A 17,590-nucleotide genomic window follows, 5' to 3' on the forward strand; every position below is an offset into this window, starting at 1 on the left:
TTGTATGATGATAGATCAATGGTCTCTTGTTTATATTACATATTTAGTGATTTTTATCATTTCATCAACGAAGATTATTCCAGAACTGGTATATGCAGCTAAAGTACCGTATCCAAATTAGTAATGAACTGGATGTGTTGCTTGTGTTGGCCTTTTCGGATTTTAGAAGCCCATTCTGGAAAGAACTTTGGCTAAACATAACAACCATAAACCCCGTTTTTCAAGACAATTACTAAGCACGCGTCACCGATACATTGCGCTTTACGAATGCCGATTGCTCTGCCTGTAGGACAGTGGCGACAATAGACTTAAAAGTGAAGTTTCTCCTGTTGATTTAGCGATATTCCTTGGATCATCAGTATATCAAAATGCGCTTTTTAGATACCGGTAAATCGACTAAACACGTGTACTGATGCGCCCGTGGTTTCCTAGTTATAATTGACTACCAGCAGAGATGTTTTTGTGCATATTCGATGATGCGTTAATAGTATATAGTTCATGAAAACCCATCATGCTTGCGACTTTTTGCCAGCGATTAACAGCACCTTTATTGCTCATAGCGTTAGGGAACGCTACCAGTTCTGTGTCTAGTAACGTAGATCCTAATACTTGGTTTGTTTAATGTTTCCATTAGTCATGAGCGATGCAACGAAAAACTGCAGTAACTTCCGCCTCGAATGAAGGTGCACTTTGCATTCATTATAGACCGTCCTTCAGCATTATCTTGAGCTACATGCACGTTTTCCGAAACTATCTACATAACTTGCACCTTTCCCCGACAGCTTTTTGTTGTAGGCAGAATAGCTTCCAGGACCTATTGTGAGGAGCCCTGCGCTTCTTTTAATACTCATCTTCTTTGAGTTACATTTCATGCCAGCCAAACTCACCTAACGGTTGTTAAGTTGGTCACTCAATGAAATTAGCTGTTTCATATACTTAATGCTTCGTATTATCTACGAACACTACGAATGATACCCAATAATATTAATAGTATGAATGTACCACGTTAGAGTCAGTTTGCTAAATTTCTATGTTTTCACCTATTATGACGACGTTGTTACATCAGTTTCTAAAGCCTAATTGTACCATAATCCATTCGCTTGTTCGTGGTCCTTGTTAAGCGAATTCGACGAGTCCCGTTCTGTAGTATTCCCTGTAGAACTGTAACATGTGAAATGCGCTTATTGCAATTTGAAGCAACTGTGGATCGGTATAAAGACATGATTATTAATCGTGACATACGCCGTAAGATAGTTTACACTTCTCGAAACTAGATACAAGTGAGTTAATTCTTCACTTTAGTAACTCCATAAGGCCTTATCTTTTACATAGCACGTATTGGTTCACCGCCCAAAACGTTAGTGCGCTCCCTCCGCCCCTCCCCCTAAATATTATTGATTTAGTTACTTAAAATATCATCCCTTCCCTACCACTCTGCATTACAATTTGTTGTGCCGTACCTCTTCTGTGAATCCCTTACGACTTGAAGCAATGAAGGGATACCCACGGTGGCTTCTTCGTGGTCATTGTCGCTGCCTGCAGCGGCTGAGCCAGGCTTCGTTCGAAATTATGATTGGATCGACAGAACGTTAAACATAAAAACAACAAATAGGGAAGACTGGCGAGGAACCACCAAGTCGGGATATCATCAAGGTGGCAAGAAAATTCTGCAATTGACCTTCATAAAGTTTTCATTTCCGAAACTGAGTTCCTCACGCAGAAATTACGTATTACAATAAAGATGTAGCTTATTCTGCATAGCCTGTATGTAAGGACCCTATTTGCCATTCATCCACTAAAGAAACAACGCAGAATCATTTGACTTTGTACCGATGGTCACGAGATTTTCCCAGAACATAATATTGCGTTTGTGTGTACGCTCTACGAGTTGCCTTAATCACGTTTTGAAGCTACAGACGTTCGTGACTGAAGTTGCTATACTAACACTCGGTCACACCTTTTCAACACATTAGTACTGTGCATTTGCAGCTGCACTCAATTTCTTCGTATTTGTCTATCACGGTGTTTGGGATGCTACGACTTCCATAGATTTCTGTATGTTTAGCAAACTTGATTCATCTTTGCTATGGCATCGTCGAATGATTTTTTATGTTTACTTTGAAGTTACTAATACTAATCAAAATTAGAGCAGTATACAGTTTTTCATTTGCGCTTTGTCTAATTAGAGACGGTGGTCAATAGCGGAGCCGTAGTTCAGTTGGAGGAGATTCGAGGAAGTAAGTATCATTCGCCGGAAGAACTAGCCCAGTATTGGTCAGCAGTGTATTACACGGTAACATGCAAAACCAATCTGCGTGCGTGGACGGGCATTTGAAGCACACAAGCTTCGTGCCTTCACCACTGCACCAACACGTCCGGTCGATTTTGCCGTGTCTGAGTTACATCTGTTTATGCTGCAGCAGTATGCAGCTTACGATGTGAGATACCAGGCAGCCATATGTAACAAGCTGCGCGAGATAATCTGCGTTATCTTAAAACATGTCATACGTGCTGGTCAAATACTGACAGGCCGCAAACTATATGAAACTGTATTAAAAGAGGTCCGAACAGCGATAGAAGCCGTTTTCTGAAGCAGTACTCACCTAGCTAATAGGTTTGCATTCTATACATTCGAACTTCTTTTTAGTGCCACCCATGAAATTAACTCTCTTAGTGAAAACTTGTACTGGAACTTCCTGGCAGATTAAAACTGTGCGACGGACCGAGACTCGAACTCGGGACCAATGCCTTTCGCGGGCAAGTGCTCTACCAACTGAGGTACCCAAGCACGACTCACACCCAGTCCTCACAGCTTTACTTCCGCTAGCACCTCGTCTCCTACCTTCCAAACTTTACAGAAGCTCTCCTGCGAACCATGCAGGACTAGCACTCCTGAAAGAAAGGATATTGCGGAGACATGGCTTCGACACAGCCTAGGGGATGTTTCCAGAATGAGATTTTCACTCTGCAGCGGAGTGTGCGCTGATATGAAACTTATATGTTCCCGAGTTCGAGTCTCGGTCTGCACACAGTTTTAATCTGCCAGGAAGTTTCATATCAGCGCACACTCCGCTGCAGAGTGAAAATCTCGTTCTGAAAACTTGTGCTGTTGTTATTCTAAGCCGAATGGAATGGCAAAGCTGTTGAAGTGATCAGCAACGATTTCCACGCTACTTGATTCCATCATACGCCGTTTTTCTAAGAGTTAATCAACGATTCCAGGAGACAGGTGATCGTTAATGAAGCCACCTAAGCCCATCTCTCAGCCCAGTATTGAAGTCGAACCGGCCGTACTTCATTAATTTGAAGAGAGCTCTGACTTGGATCCGAACATGGTTCTTGGATGCCGTATGACTCTCAGAATCACGTTAAAGTTGCAGCATAATGGGCAACTATGACCTTACGACCTCACATGGAACTCGAAAGGGCTCAGTTTATTCAGTGCAGCCATTCTGCACGCTCTCCTTGTTCCAATGTTTGGACAACCCTACCTGAGTCTCTCAGGCAATGAAACAGTAATTCAGTCTTACAAAATACAACCTGGTGTCGAAGTAGTTAAGTTTAAAATTACTAAGCCTAAGAATTACAGCCCCCCATGAACCATGGACCTTGCCGTTGGTGGGGAGGCTTGCGTGCCTCAGCGATACAGATGGCCGTACAATAGGTGCAACCACAACGGAGGGGTATATGTTGAGAGGCTTGACAAACGTGTGGTTCCTGAAGAGGGGCAGCAGCCTTTTCAGTAGTTGCAGGGGCAACAGTCTGGATGACTGACTGATCTGGCCTTGCAACATTAACCAAAACGGCCTTGCTGTGCTGGTACTGCGAACGGCTGAAAGCTCTGACCACAATCTATTGGTTATGACCTGTAGATTAAAACTGAAGAAACTGCAAAAATGTGGGAATTTAAGGAGATGAGAACTGGATAAACTGACTAAACCAGAGGTTGTACAGAGTTTCAGGGAGAGCATAAGGGAACAATTGACAGGAATAGGGGAAAGAAATACAGTAGAAGAAGAATGGGTAGCTCTGAGGGATGAAGTAGTGAAGGCAACAGAGGATAAAGTAGGTAAAAAGACGAGGCCTGCTAGAAATCCTTGGGTAACAGAAGAAATATTGAATTTAATTGATGAAAAGAGAAAATATAAAAATGCAGTAAATGAAGCAGGCAAAAAGGAATACAAACTCTCAAAAATGAGATCGACAGGAAGTGCAAAATGGCTAAGCAGGGATGGCTAGAGGACAAATGTAAGGATGTAGAAGCTTATCTCACTAGGGGTAAGATAGATACTGCCTACAGGAAAATTAAAGAGACCTTTGGAGAGAAGAGAACCACGTGTATGAATATCAAGAGCTCAGATGGCAACCCAGTTCTAAGCAAAGAAGGGAAGGCAGAAAGGTGGAAGGAGTATGTAGAAGGTTTATACAAGGGCGATGTACTTGAGGACAATATTATGGAAATGGAAGAGGATGTAGATGAAGACGAAATGGGAGATACGATACTGCGTGAAGAGTTTGACAGAGCACTGAAAGACCTGAGTCGAAACAAGGCCCCCGGAGTAGACAACATTCCATTAGAACTACTGACGGCCTTGGGAGAGCCAGTCATGACAAAACTCTACCAGCTGGTGAGCAAGATGTATGAGACAGGCGAAATACCCTCAGACTTCAAGAAGAATATAATAATTCCAATCCCAAAAAAGCAGGTGCTGACAGATGTGAAAATTACCGAACTATCAGTTTAATAAGTCACAGCTGCAAAATACTAACGCGAATTCTTTACAGACGAATGGAAAAATTGGTAGATGCGGACCTCGGGGAGGATCAGTTTGGATTCCGTAGAAATGTTGGAACAAGTGAGGCAATACTGACCTTACGACTTATCTTAGAAGAAAGATTAAGAAAAGGCAAACCCACGTTTCTAGCATTTGTAGACTTAGAGAAAGCTTTTGACAATGTTGACTGGAATACTTTCTTTCAAATTCTGAAGGTGGCAGGGGTAAAATACAGGGAGCGAAAGGCTATTTACAATTTGTACAGAAACCAGATGGCAGTCGTAAGAGTCGAGGGGCATGAAAGGGAAGCAGTGGTTGGGAAAGGAGTGAGACAGGGTTGTAGCCTCTCCCCGATGTTATTCAATCTGTATATTGAGCAAGCAGTAAAGGAAACAAAAGAAAAATTCGGAGTAGGCATTAAAATTCATGGAGAAGAAGTAAAAACTCTGAGGTTCGCCGATGACATTGCAATTCTGTCAGAGACGGCAAAGGAATTGGAAGAGCAGTTGAACGGAATGGACAGTGTCTTGAAAGGAGGATATAAGATGAACATCAACAAAAGCAAAACGAGGATAATGGAATGTAGTCAAATGAAATCGGGTGATGCTGAGGGAATTAGATTAGGAAATGAGACACTTAAAGTAGTAAAGGAGTTTTGCTATTTAGGAAGTAAAATAACAGATGATGGTCGAAGTAGAGGGGATATAAAATGTAGACTGGCAATGGCAAGGAAAGCGTTTCTGAAGAAGAGAAATTTGTTAACATCGAATATAGATTTATGTATCAGGAAGTCGTTTCTGAAAGTATTTATTTGGAGTGTAGCCTTGTATGGAAGTGAAACATGGATGATAACTAGTTTGGAAAAGAGAGGATAGAAGCTTTCGAAATGTGGTGCTACAGAAGAATACTGAAGATAAGGTGGATAGATCACGTAACTAATGAGGAGGTATTGAATAGGGTTGGGGAGGAGAGAAGTGTGTGGCACAACTTGACTAGAAGAAGTGATCGGTTGGTAGGACATGTTTTGAGGCATCAAGGGATCACAAATTTAGCATTGGAGGGCAGCGTGGAGGGTAAAAACCGTAGAGGGAGACCGAGAGATGAGTACACGAAGCAGATTCAGAAGGATGTAGGTTGCAGTAGGTTCTGGGAGATGAAGAAGTTTGCACAGGATAGAGTAGCATGGAGAGCTGCATCAAACCAGTCTCAGGACTGAAGACAACAACAACAAGAAGAATTACAGCTAAGGTTGACATCGTTATGTAGTTGTGTTTGTCTACACTCATTGCCTAAGCTGCATATTGTTCCAACACCGCTTGATTCGTGACATGAACTTGAGCAAATGATGCATGTCAAACTTGGTAGGTGGACCGTTGAATGATTGTGATTTCAGCTCGACGAGTCATAGCTGTGCTTGTTGTGTACAAACTGAGTGCATCCCTGCCAAGGGTTCGAGAGGAAATGACTTAGTTAATTTGGTACCATTATTTGGACTACGCGATTCCCTGGTTTTACTTGTATTTGATCTCTTCATGTGGTATTTTCAGCTCTTTTTACGAGACATATCAGTATTAACAAGGTGCAGTTTGCTGATTGTATTGACGTTGAGAAGAACAATCTGTTGGTGGTAGTCAGTTTTCAAATTGTGTATCTCAGAATTTGCACCTGATCCATTTTCATGTGCTCTATGAAATCGCAAACTGTCAGAATCTTCCCCTGTTTCGTTTTTGCAACTGTACTGACTTCCACTTTCAACTTTTTAAGAGTCTGACACTTCTTCAATTTCACTTTTGTTACTAGTCTTAGTACATATCTGTTCTGGATGTGCAGCTGATCGCTGGAAGACCTTGCTTGTCTTCTTTGTGTTTTTAACAAACTTCGTATGGGCAGGCTTTTAATTTTCTTTTGAGCACCACCTAAATATGACGTATTTCTAGTCACTGTGGTTTTTAACTTAATACCAACGTTTAAGAGCAGCCAGAATAAGATAAATCAGCAGTACGTTTTTCTTTAATGCAAGCATAGCCTAGAGAGATAAACTGCTTTACTCAGATAACTGATGTACACACACAATTGTAGTGTCAGTCACTTTCCATTAGTAGTTTACTTGCACTGTAACAACGCGTCCGTTACAAACAAACAAAAAGAGCTTGAAGGGATTGTTAGGGGAGCCAGTAGTTGTCAACATCAATTGAAGAAAATACACAATCAAGAAGGTAGCGCATTCCGGATCGCTAGCTGGCGTACCGGACGCTGCTTGGGCAGGAAAACACCGCTCTACGCGCAGGATTGGCCGTCACACGCCGTAGAACAAGAACGGGTAGGAAATGGTTGTGGGCACTCTTCTGTTCGCTTCTCCTTAGTGAGCAACCATGGCTAAATTGGATGTAAGACTACATTTCTAAATAAATCACTATAGTTACTTTGGAGCGTTCAAAATACGCGGCCCCCCCTTAGTATGGGAGCTGCCCGCGCTGCGGGACCCTTTGCAGGACACACACTATTATCAGAAACACGAGGCATGTTCAGAAAAAAAAGTACTAATTTTTTAAAGTATATTTCAAAAAAATACAGAATATTATTGATACACTTGTTCGCTATTTTCCTACGTGATCGCCATCCCGTTGAGTGCATGTGGTGATCTGTGACGCATGCTTCTTTGTGCCCTCTTTGAAGAACTCTCCCGAAAGCTCCTTCCCCCTCCTGTCTCTGCTCGTCGGTTGAAAATTTAATTCCACTTGTGTGTGGCATCAGAGAGGTCAAAATATGATAATCAGAAGGCGCCAAGTCAGGGGAGTGTTGGGGGGAGGGTTCAAAACATCCCAACCAAATGAGTCCAAGAGCACCTTCTTGGATAAAGCTGTTTGAGAATGGGCGTAGTTACGCAACAAATACACTCTAGTCTGCATTCACTTCCTTGTTTTGAATGCTCCTCTTTTTTTCCATGTTCTCACAGTGTCGTTTTGCATTGATGCTTCCCCCCCCCCCCCCCCCCTCCTCCCCTGAGGCAGAAATTCGAGCGAAATGTTGCCTTTTCGATCCCAAAACCTTGATGCCATGTTTTTTTGCAAGAAATCATGGTGTTGAATCATTGGGCACATGGGAAGTCAGAGATTCTACACTGCACACGGCTGAGACGTGTTCAGTGCCGTGGTAAAAGGACCACGCACCGCGCGTGTCCAATGTTGACGCGTCGCGCGTCAGTGCAACAGGACTCCACTCTGGGACGTCTCGCCGCGAGCGTTGTGTGATCTGATTCCGCAGATGTCTGCGCCTCTGTATCCTCTCTTGGGGTGTGTTCGTCTTTGATGAAAGTGTTGTTATTCAGTTTATGATCTGTGGCTGTATGAGGAAAGTCCACTTGAAGTAAAGGAGAAGGGCGGTGCACCTGCTTTCAAGAACCGAGCGAGGTGGCGCAGTGGTCAGCACACTGGACTCGCATTCGGGAGGACGACGGTTCAATCCCGTCTCCGGCCATCCTGATTTAGGTTTTCCGTGATTTCCCTAAATCGCTTCAGGCAAATGCTGGGATGGTTCCTTTGAAAGGGCACGGCCGATTTCCTTCCCAATCCTTCTCTAACCCGAGCTTGCGCTCCGTCTCTAATGACCTCGTTGTCGACGGGACGTTAAACACTAACCACCACCACCTGCTTTCAAGAATAACACATTTTAGCGGGAAGTAAGCTGGACGGAACTTTTCATACGGGGACTTGGCGGTAGTAGCCGTCTTAAGAACGACGACTCCATTTTTTCAGACATTAATTATTGTTCAATGTAGCCCAGTTTTTAGCGATACGCACTTCCCAATGTCCCGAAATTTTTTAACCCCTCCACAAAATAACAGTTGTATATTTCTATCTGTGGCGTCTGTTCTTTCAGAAACCTCCGAAAGAACAGACATCACACATACAAATATATGCGCCTTGGCGGCAAATAATGATACCTTCAGTGTGGCTGCACTCTTCGTTCAACAATTTTCGGAAATCAGGTGAGGATGTGAGCAATACTGATATTGGACAGGGGACACTACGTTTGTAGTGTGCGTCATAAGAGAATTTGAGCTGGACGGGAAGTATGCCCGGATAGTCGGCTGTTAAGGCAACGTCTCGGTTTTTCCTAGCCGGGTTGGAATCCCGGTCCGGCAAAAATTTTGCACTTGTCGCCATTGAATTTCTTTCAGTGCACGATTGCAGCTGATGACGCAATTTCTCTTTCTCAGTTGTACATTTGTTTTCATTCTCTATGTAGAACAGGTTATTGGAGCTACAAGCGACTGTAAAGTGAATGAGTCACTGTGCAGCCAAATACCAGGCGAACTGATGGTGAACCAGGTAGTCCGAACTGAAAAAATTTGGAAGGGGATTTCCAGTTTCGGCACTTGCATTACAATCAATGGATATCTGTGTAAAACCTTGGTCGGGGCTGGGGGATGAGAAGTAATGCTAATTTAATTCTGAGACGTTATCCCCAATACAAGAAATGAAAGGCTAGTGTGTGTGTGGATACGTATTTGTGTGTGTGTGTGTGTGTGTGTGTGTGTGTGTGTGTGTGTGTGTCGATGACTTATTCGACATTTGCAGTGCAGCTATGTCGCTACCGATCGCAGGCGATAGCCTACACGTGTCTTGGCTACGGGTGGGCAACCGGCAGCCCGTGGAATAAATTCTTGGGAGAGGTAGCGAGGCGCTCGCTTTATACTCCATCCGGGACACAGTTTCCGAAATTTGAGTCGAAGTTCGGCTCTCCTAGGGTTTGCAGGCCATGACGCTGGTCACTCAAAGTTTGCTTAATCTGCACATAAGCAGTGCCATTTTGCCACCACATGACTTGAACGACGGAGATGGTTCAAATGGCTCTGAGCACTATGGGACTCAACTACTGTGGTCATCAGTCCCCTAGAACTTAGAACTACTTAAACCTAACTAACCTAAGGACATCACACACATCCATGCCCGAGGCAGGATTCGAACATGTGACCGTAGCAGTCGCACGGTTCCGGACTGCGCGCCTAGAACCGCGAGACCACCGCGGCCGGCTGAGCGACGGAGAGAGACTTTTCCAGTGTGAGCGCCAAGTTATGGTCTGTGCTCATTCATGTGCGATGAGTGAGGGGAAACAGCTAACTGTCTTGAAGGGGTGCAGGGAGAAGTGTATGATAAATGTTGTCAACTCCTGGACAAATGGACGGAGGATTATTTCTTTACTATGTAAAGAGACACCTGTTTGCACCTCATGTAGTCACTCACTACCTGTTGCGAGGCAATATAATATGGAAAGACAATTATCCACTAAACAGATTGCTCAGTAACAGCTTACAGGAAATTCTGGAAAGGCAAAATTAAAATACGGTATTAATTTCCAGTTTAAGCAAGTAGCAGCACATGTTTGCCAGACCGAGAACACAGTGCTTCAATTCGGTTAAAGCTAGTTTTATAGTGAGTAGAAAAATTGCCAGACCGATAAATCCTATTGTTGAAGAGGTGCCTGGACATTGCAGATGTAGTATTTCCCCATCTGTTTTTTAAGAAGTTCTAACAAATAAATTTATGGAGACGAATAGTTGTTTGCCGAATTGGTTTAATGGCTGGTGACATTAAAAACAGCCTGATCGTGCAGCCACATTCGAAGCACTTGCGGTCGCCTTGGTTTGTCAGACAAAGCTTAGTTAGTTTTGTTCGTGGTGTAGATGTGTTCTACATAACGGAAGAATTATTAGCATTAGTCATTAAAAGTAACTTTGTTTCTCTACTAATGGCAATACAAAATTTTGCAACAGAAATATTTAAGGCAGCTACTGTAAAACGTCGTAAGTAAAGAAACAATGTTCATGATGCTGAAATGTAAACATCTGAAGTTGGGGTGAACGTAAAGGTTGTTCGCTCGTAAACGCATGTTTTGAAGCATAGTTTGTTGGCGTAGTGTGTCGAGGAACGGGTGCCGTTAATATGGGTGCCTTAACCCATACACATTGTCTCGGACGCTATAGTCACGTGACGAGGTGAGCTCCGAGCTTACAAGTATTTGAATCAGGCCTGCTAATCACCGAAAGTTTCCCATGCCGTGTCTAGACGACGGTGTCATTTAAGCAGTCTTTTTTATCCCTTTGAGCCAGTTATTCTTCTTTGGAAACAAAACGAAATCGCAAAGAGCGAGGTCGGGCGTATTTTGACGACAGCTCGTTATAAATGATGAATGTGAAGGCGCGTTGTCGTGTTGAAAAGCACTTTCTTCTTCGCTATATGGGACCGTGATGACAACCAGTTAACATTCGCAGAGGTAAAGGCATGGAAACCAAATTTAAAAAAATAGAAGCAGCCTTCATAGGATTTGTCAACATACAAAGAGCGTACGACAAATTAAAATAGTGCAAGATGTTAGAAATTCTCAGAAAAACAGGTGTAAATTATAGGGAAAGGCAGGTAATATATGTGGTGCAAAAACCAAAAGGTGACGATAACAAAGAGCTTCTTCCAGAAGTAAAAGTTTTGTGTTGGCAGAAGAGCCAGCACCGTGTTACGAGTGGAGGCCGAGATGCACGCGTTTGAGCTAAAGCAGGCTAGGTGAGGAGCGAAGAACTAGACTGACGTGAGGTCTGGAACATGACAAGGAATGAGAATTCAGAAAGCGGACGTAATTAGTTTGATACTTAACTTTAATCCATTAATGATGAACGTCGCTCTTGACGGTATATGATTCACAATATTATCTGTTCAGAATACATTCTTGAAGTAATTATAGTAACTGAATATGGCGCCTTGCTAGGTCGTAGCAGATGACGTAGCTGAAGGCTATGCTAAACTCGTCTCTGCAAATGAGAGCGTATGTAGACAGTGAACCATCGCTAGCAAAGTCGGCCGTACAATTGGGGCGAGTGTTAGGAAGTAGGAAGTCTCTCTAGACTAGACCTGCCGTGTGGCAGCGCTCGGTGGAATCACTGATAGTGGTGACACGCGGGTCCGACGTACACTAACGGACCGCGGCCGATTTAAAGGCTACCACCTGGCAATTGTGGTGTCAGGCGGTGACCTCAAAAAAAAAAAAAAAAAAAAAAAAAAAAAAAAAAAAAAAAAAAAAAAAATCTAGATTGGGATTAAAATTTAAGGTAAAAGGATATCAATGACAATATCCGCTGATGACGTTGCTATTCTCTGTGAAAGAGAGAAAAAATTGCAGGACGTGTTGAATGAATGAACACTGTGATGAGTATAGAATAAGGATTGAACGCAACCCGAGAAAAGACGAAAGTATTGAGGTGTAGCAGAAATGAGAATAGCGATTAGCTGAACATCGGTATTGATGATTGCGGAGTATACGCAGCGAAGGAGTTCCGCTACCTTGGGAGCAAGATAACCCATGATGGACCCAATAAGGAGAACATAAGAATCAGACTTGTCCAGGCAGAGAGGGTATTCCTGACCAAAGTAAGTTTACTAGTATCAAATTTCAGTCTTAATCTGAGATTGTACGTTCTGGGCACATTGTTGAGTGGTAGTGAATCATGGACTGTGGGAAACGCGGAAAAGAAGCGAATCATTGGAGATGTAATGCTGTAGAAGGATGTTGAAAATCAGGGGAACTGGTTAGACAGGGAATGAGGAGATTCTCCACAGAATTGGCTAATAAAGGAGTATGGAGATAACTGACAAGAAGAAGGGACAGAATGACAGAAAATGTGTTACGGCATCTGGGAATAAATTCCATTCCAAATGATGACGCGGACAGTGTGAGCAGCAATCTGCGACTGGTCACTGACGATTCTGCAATGTTCGGAAGGGTGTCATCGTTGAGTGTTTATAGGGAGGATACAAGATGACTTAGACCCAATTTCTAGTTGGTGTGTTGAGTAAAGCTAGCTCCACATACAGAAAAAGTAAGTTAATGCCAATCAGTGAGAAAAACAATCCTGTAATGTTCGAAAACAGCATAAGTGGTATGCTGCTTGACAGTCATGGCGATTAAGTATCTAGGGGTAACGTTGAAAAGCGATATGAAATGGAAGGAGCTTTGTTTGTCGGTGGAAGGCAAATAGTCGAATTCTGTTTGTTGGGAGAATTTTAGGAAAGTGCGGGTCATCTGTAAAGGAGACCGCGGAGAAAACACTAGTGCGCCCCTTTTTAGAGTACTGCTCGAGTGTCTGGGATCCCCACCAGGTCGGAATAAGGGATGAAATTCAGAGGTGGGCTCCTAGATTTGTTACTGGTAGGCTCGAACATGCAAGTACTATGGAAATGCTTTGAGAACTAAAATGGGGATCTCTGGAGGGAAGGGGTTGTTCTTTTCCAGGAACACTACTGAGAAAATTTGAGAACTGACATTTAAAGCTGACTATTGAACCGTTCTTCTGCCGTCAACGTATTTTTGCGTAAAGACAACGAAGATAAGAGAAATTATGACTGGTACGGAAGCATACAATCATTTTTCCCTCGCTCTGTTTGCGGGCGGAACAGGAAAGGAAATGACTATTAGTGGTACAATGTGTTCCCCGCCAGGCACGATAAGGTGACTTGTGAATTACGTATGTGTTTGTACTAGAGGGAGATGTAGAGGATTAAAATGCAGGCGAAGGCTGCGATCAGAATACATACAAATAGGTGAGGACGTAGGGTGCAAGTGCTATCTTGAGATGAATAGGTTGGCACAAGTGATGAATTCGTGGCGGGCGTATTATACCATTCAGCAGACTGGTGGCAAAAAATGAAAAATAAAAAAAAGAAATAGCACAGATGTTGGCAGATATTACAGAACTGTTTAGTGACCGACAGGAGATGAACATCATTAAAATTTTAAGTTCCACTGATGCATTCCGTCGGAGAAGATCCTCTTCCCACCTGTGCATATAAAATTCGGACTCGCCTTAGTTCCGTCGGAGACGTAGGTGGTATTTTCATGGGTCCCCAAATGAGGAAGTTTATGCATGGCGATGAATTTATGATGAGCTTTCCACCAATGGAAAGCAACCCCCATATGTTTCATAGATTTTGTATATGGATTTTTGTGTTACCATAGAAAGGGAAGTACCAACGAATGGCTAAGCTTCCTTTCGAGACTTACCAGACGATGAAGTGCAGAATGTCACTCAAATCCGATTTTTTCACCCACACCTAAATGTGCTAGACTCGAACTCTGGCATATACTCAGAGGAGCAGCATGGAAACAAGATGATGGCGACGAGGGGAAATACAACGAACAGGCTTCTGGTGATTACATCTGGTGATAAATAAGGGAATATGACATAAAATACGACACAAAGAGTAAAAGAAAATAAATTTTAGACTGAACAGGATTTTTTCATTGAATTTTCGCTATCGCAGGCTACTTTCCTGTTCCTTGTTGTTAGGGGCTTCAGATTCCTATTCTGTATGAAGGCATCCGCACTTCGATGAAAATTAATTGATGTTTTACCTTCTGTTTCGTTGACGTTGCTTTCTTCTTGGCAGGAAACATCCAGTCAGGCTCTGCTCCTTGCTGGTGCTAAAACTTTAGGACTACAGGATTTCATTGATGTCGTGATCCGCCGTATTTGTAATTAATAAGTAAAGCTTTTATACACTCAGCTTGTTTCTTTGCAGGACGATGCATGCTTCTTCACAATAACAATGTGTCGCCTAGCGCTAGAATACACAGATACGCCCTTTAACAACAACAGCAACAACAACGAGAATGTCAGAGAGTGACATACTCGTATTCGAGTGTAGGTATAACTCCATGTTTATTAATCTTCAAGGATCGTCATTTGTCAGAAAAAAAGAATTTTTTTAAACATCGTTGGAAATTATTATTATCGCAGATCGCAGCAGAAGGCTGCTTCACTCACGTCTTTGCCTCGTTTACTGTGTAATCGAAAAGGTTAGCACTCCTACACGACGTAACTATATTCATAACTTGCCTTAATGTAATTTCTTGTATACAACACTGTCTTGCCATTTTAATTTACTGTAGTTAATTTGACACATTTTCTTAAGTTTATAAAATTCTTTCTCATTTTTTAAAGAATCAGTGCCTCAGTAAACAGCAACAGAATTTTCTACTTGAAAAAAAAAATTAACTTACAAAATCTTTGTTGCACAGTACAGTGTACCTTTCTACACAACCATAAACACGTATCAATAAATGGCTGGACGATGATCACGGTTTTAGACGACTATTCTGACACAAAAATTCTGTGACCCTTAACCCAACATCCGTGGATCTACCGCTGCCATTTTGTTCGCAAAGTCAATCCGCGATTTCGATTCAAGATTCGGCTGCACCTCTGTGGGCGAGTGTGGTCGATCTGCGTACTACAAACTACATTTTATCCGTATACTGCTATATAGAAGAGATAATATGATTTGACAGTGTACGGTATACGGTATCTTAGAAAGTATACATTATTGCTGGAAATACGAGGCAATAGTCAAATTTGCGCCAAATTACTAAACGGCCTGAATGTTGGCAACAAAGCTGAAAACAGCGCGGAAATCATCGAGTTCCTCGAAAGCATAAAAAAGCAGCCAGGATTAAAACCCGTATTTACTGCTTTTCGCGAACAGACGCGCTGATCATCACGTCAGTGACAATAAAAGCTTGAATCAGGCCTGAAGACCTGTACCCCAGTGGTTAAGGCGACTGCTTGCGGAAAGCAGGGAATCCCAGTTCGATTCCCTTTACAACACAAACTTTCAGTTGTCACTGTGTATTCATTACCATGCTGGTTCAACTTGTCTTAACGGCTTTCGCTGTCATCGTCATTTCATGTAATCGCAGCCTCATTGATTTAATTTCCATTGACTCCATTCATTTCATTTCAGCGAGTTTAACTCTTGCCTTGTTGTCCTTGACAGGAGATTTCAAAATACTGCGTATCAGTAGACATTTGGACAGCTGCTAGGAAGGTCAGTGAATGGCAAAGTATGTTTTCTTCGCCATGATTGAAGGTCTTGTTAGTGTAAGAACCGTTTTCGTCAGGCACCTCATTGCACAGGTGAGCTTCAGAGATAGACAGCGGAAATTTCCAAACAGCAGAGCGTGTGAGACTGCGACTGGAAGCTCTTGAACTGTGGACTCTGCAAACGTTATCAACCGTTCGGCTTTTGAATCGCTAGATAAACTTCTGTCGACCTCAAAAGACTGACAGGATTTGTTCCCTGAACGTCTGTGTGCGGCGTTTGTAGGCAAATGTGATGGTTAAATATGCCAGGCGTTTTTCTATGGTCGTCAGGCGCATTCACTGTGGTCTTTCGGCAGATATTTGCAATTTCGTTTTTGCCTTGTGTAGATGGTGTCAGACCAAACAAATGCTGCCCATCACGTCTTTCATACAACGCTTAACGTCGAAGGAATGCGTTGGTTTGTTTCCCGTTGCAAACATACTGAATTTTAAATCGGAATTTGACGTTCCCGTCACTGTTTCTGACGAGGGCCACTTAAGGTCCGAGATTAACGTGTTCCGAAAGAATGGCTATGGTGCACGCGATATAAAGGCAGCGCCCTCCACAAAAAGGAAACGTGAAAATGCTGCACACTCACAGGATGAAACACCGATTGCGGTTCTTCCTTGTTGTGGCGCGATTTCCAGCAAAATAGGAAGAGTCTGGCGTAGACGAGGTATAAGACCGATTTTCGTCCTCCTAAGAAAATTAAGGAGATGGTGCGCCCTGTTAAGGACAATCTCGGCCTCAGGGTCTCTGGAGTTTATAATATCCCCTGTGAGTGTGGAAGCAATAATATAGGTCAGACGATTGGTACCGTTTCCGACCGCTGTGCAGAACACCAACGCCGTATTAAAAATAGAGAACTGGAGAAATCGGCATATACGGAGCACAGCCTCACGAACAAACATAAAATATTGTTCGATGAAACAAAAATTCTGTCCCAAGCCTCCACGTACTGGGATACTGTTATTAAGGATGCTGTTGAAATAAGAATGAGCCAAAAGAACTTTAACCGCGATAGCGGATACCATCTGAGCTGTGCGTGGAAACGAGCGCTTGATGCAGAGAAGCGGCAGAGACGTATATTCCAACGTTTACGTTCAAACGGAAGCGGTGGCGCCACCGGCGAACACAGTGACACCGTCTGCGACAGCAGTACGTAATCGCCGACCAATCAAAAGCCATCCATGGGCTATAAAAAAAGGCTACCACAGCAGCAGTGAAGACAGTCAGTTGCTCCTGATGATGGCGATGGAGGCAATCGTCGAAAGCTCGAGATTTTATCCAGAACTGACGCGGCAAGAATACCGAGAATGATTTACATGTCGCGAAAAATTTCGTTCCCGGTTCGAGATTAGTCTAGTGCGATAACCGTTTTAGCGTCCGCCCTCGGTAGCTGAGTGGTCAGTGCGACAGAATGTCAATCCTTAAGGGCCCGAGTTCAATTCCCGACTGGGGTCGGAGATTTTCTCCGGTCAGGGAGTGGGTGTTGTGCTGTCCTAATCATCATCATTTCATCCCCATCGACGCGCAAGTCGCTGAAGTGGCGTCAAATCGGAAGACTTGCACCCGGCATAAGGTCTCCCCGACGGGAGGCCCTAGACACACGACATTTACGTTTACCGTTTTAGCGATGTATATTAACTGGGAGGTAGCTCAGCGTGATCGGTCAGAGAGCTGGTTGGTCTCTGTAATAGAAAAACTGAGTGGAAGGATCAACAAACGAACTTGAACGGATGTCAGATGACGTCCGCAACGACCAAACACAAAAAAGAAAAAAAATGCGGTTTTAGGTGCTTTAATCTGGAGCCGCGCGACCGCTACGTCGCAGGTTCGAATCCTGCCCCGGGCATGTGTGTGTGTGATGTCCGTACGTTACTTAGGTTTAAGTAGTTTTAAGTC

This window comes from Schistocerca gregaria, chromosome 4 (genome assembly GCF_023897955.1).
Source record: "Schistocerca gregaria isolate iqSchGreg1 chromosome 4, iqSchGreg1.2, whole genome shotgun sequence".
Classification (NCBI taxonomy): Eukaryota; Metazoa; Arthropoda; class Insecta; order Orthoptera; family Acrididae; genus Schistocerca; species Schistocerca gregaria.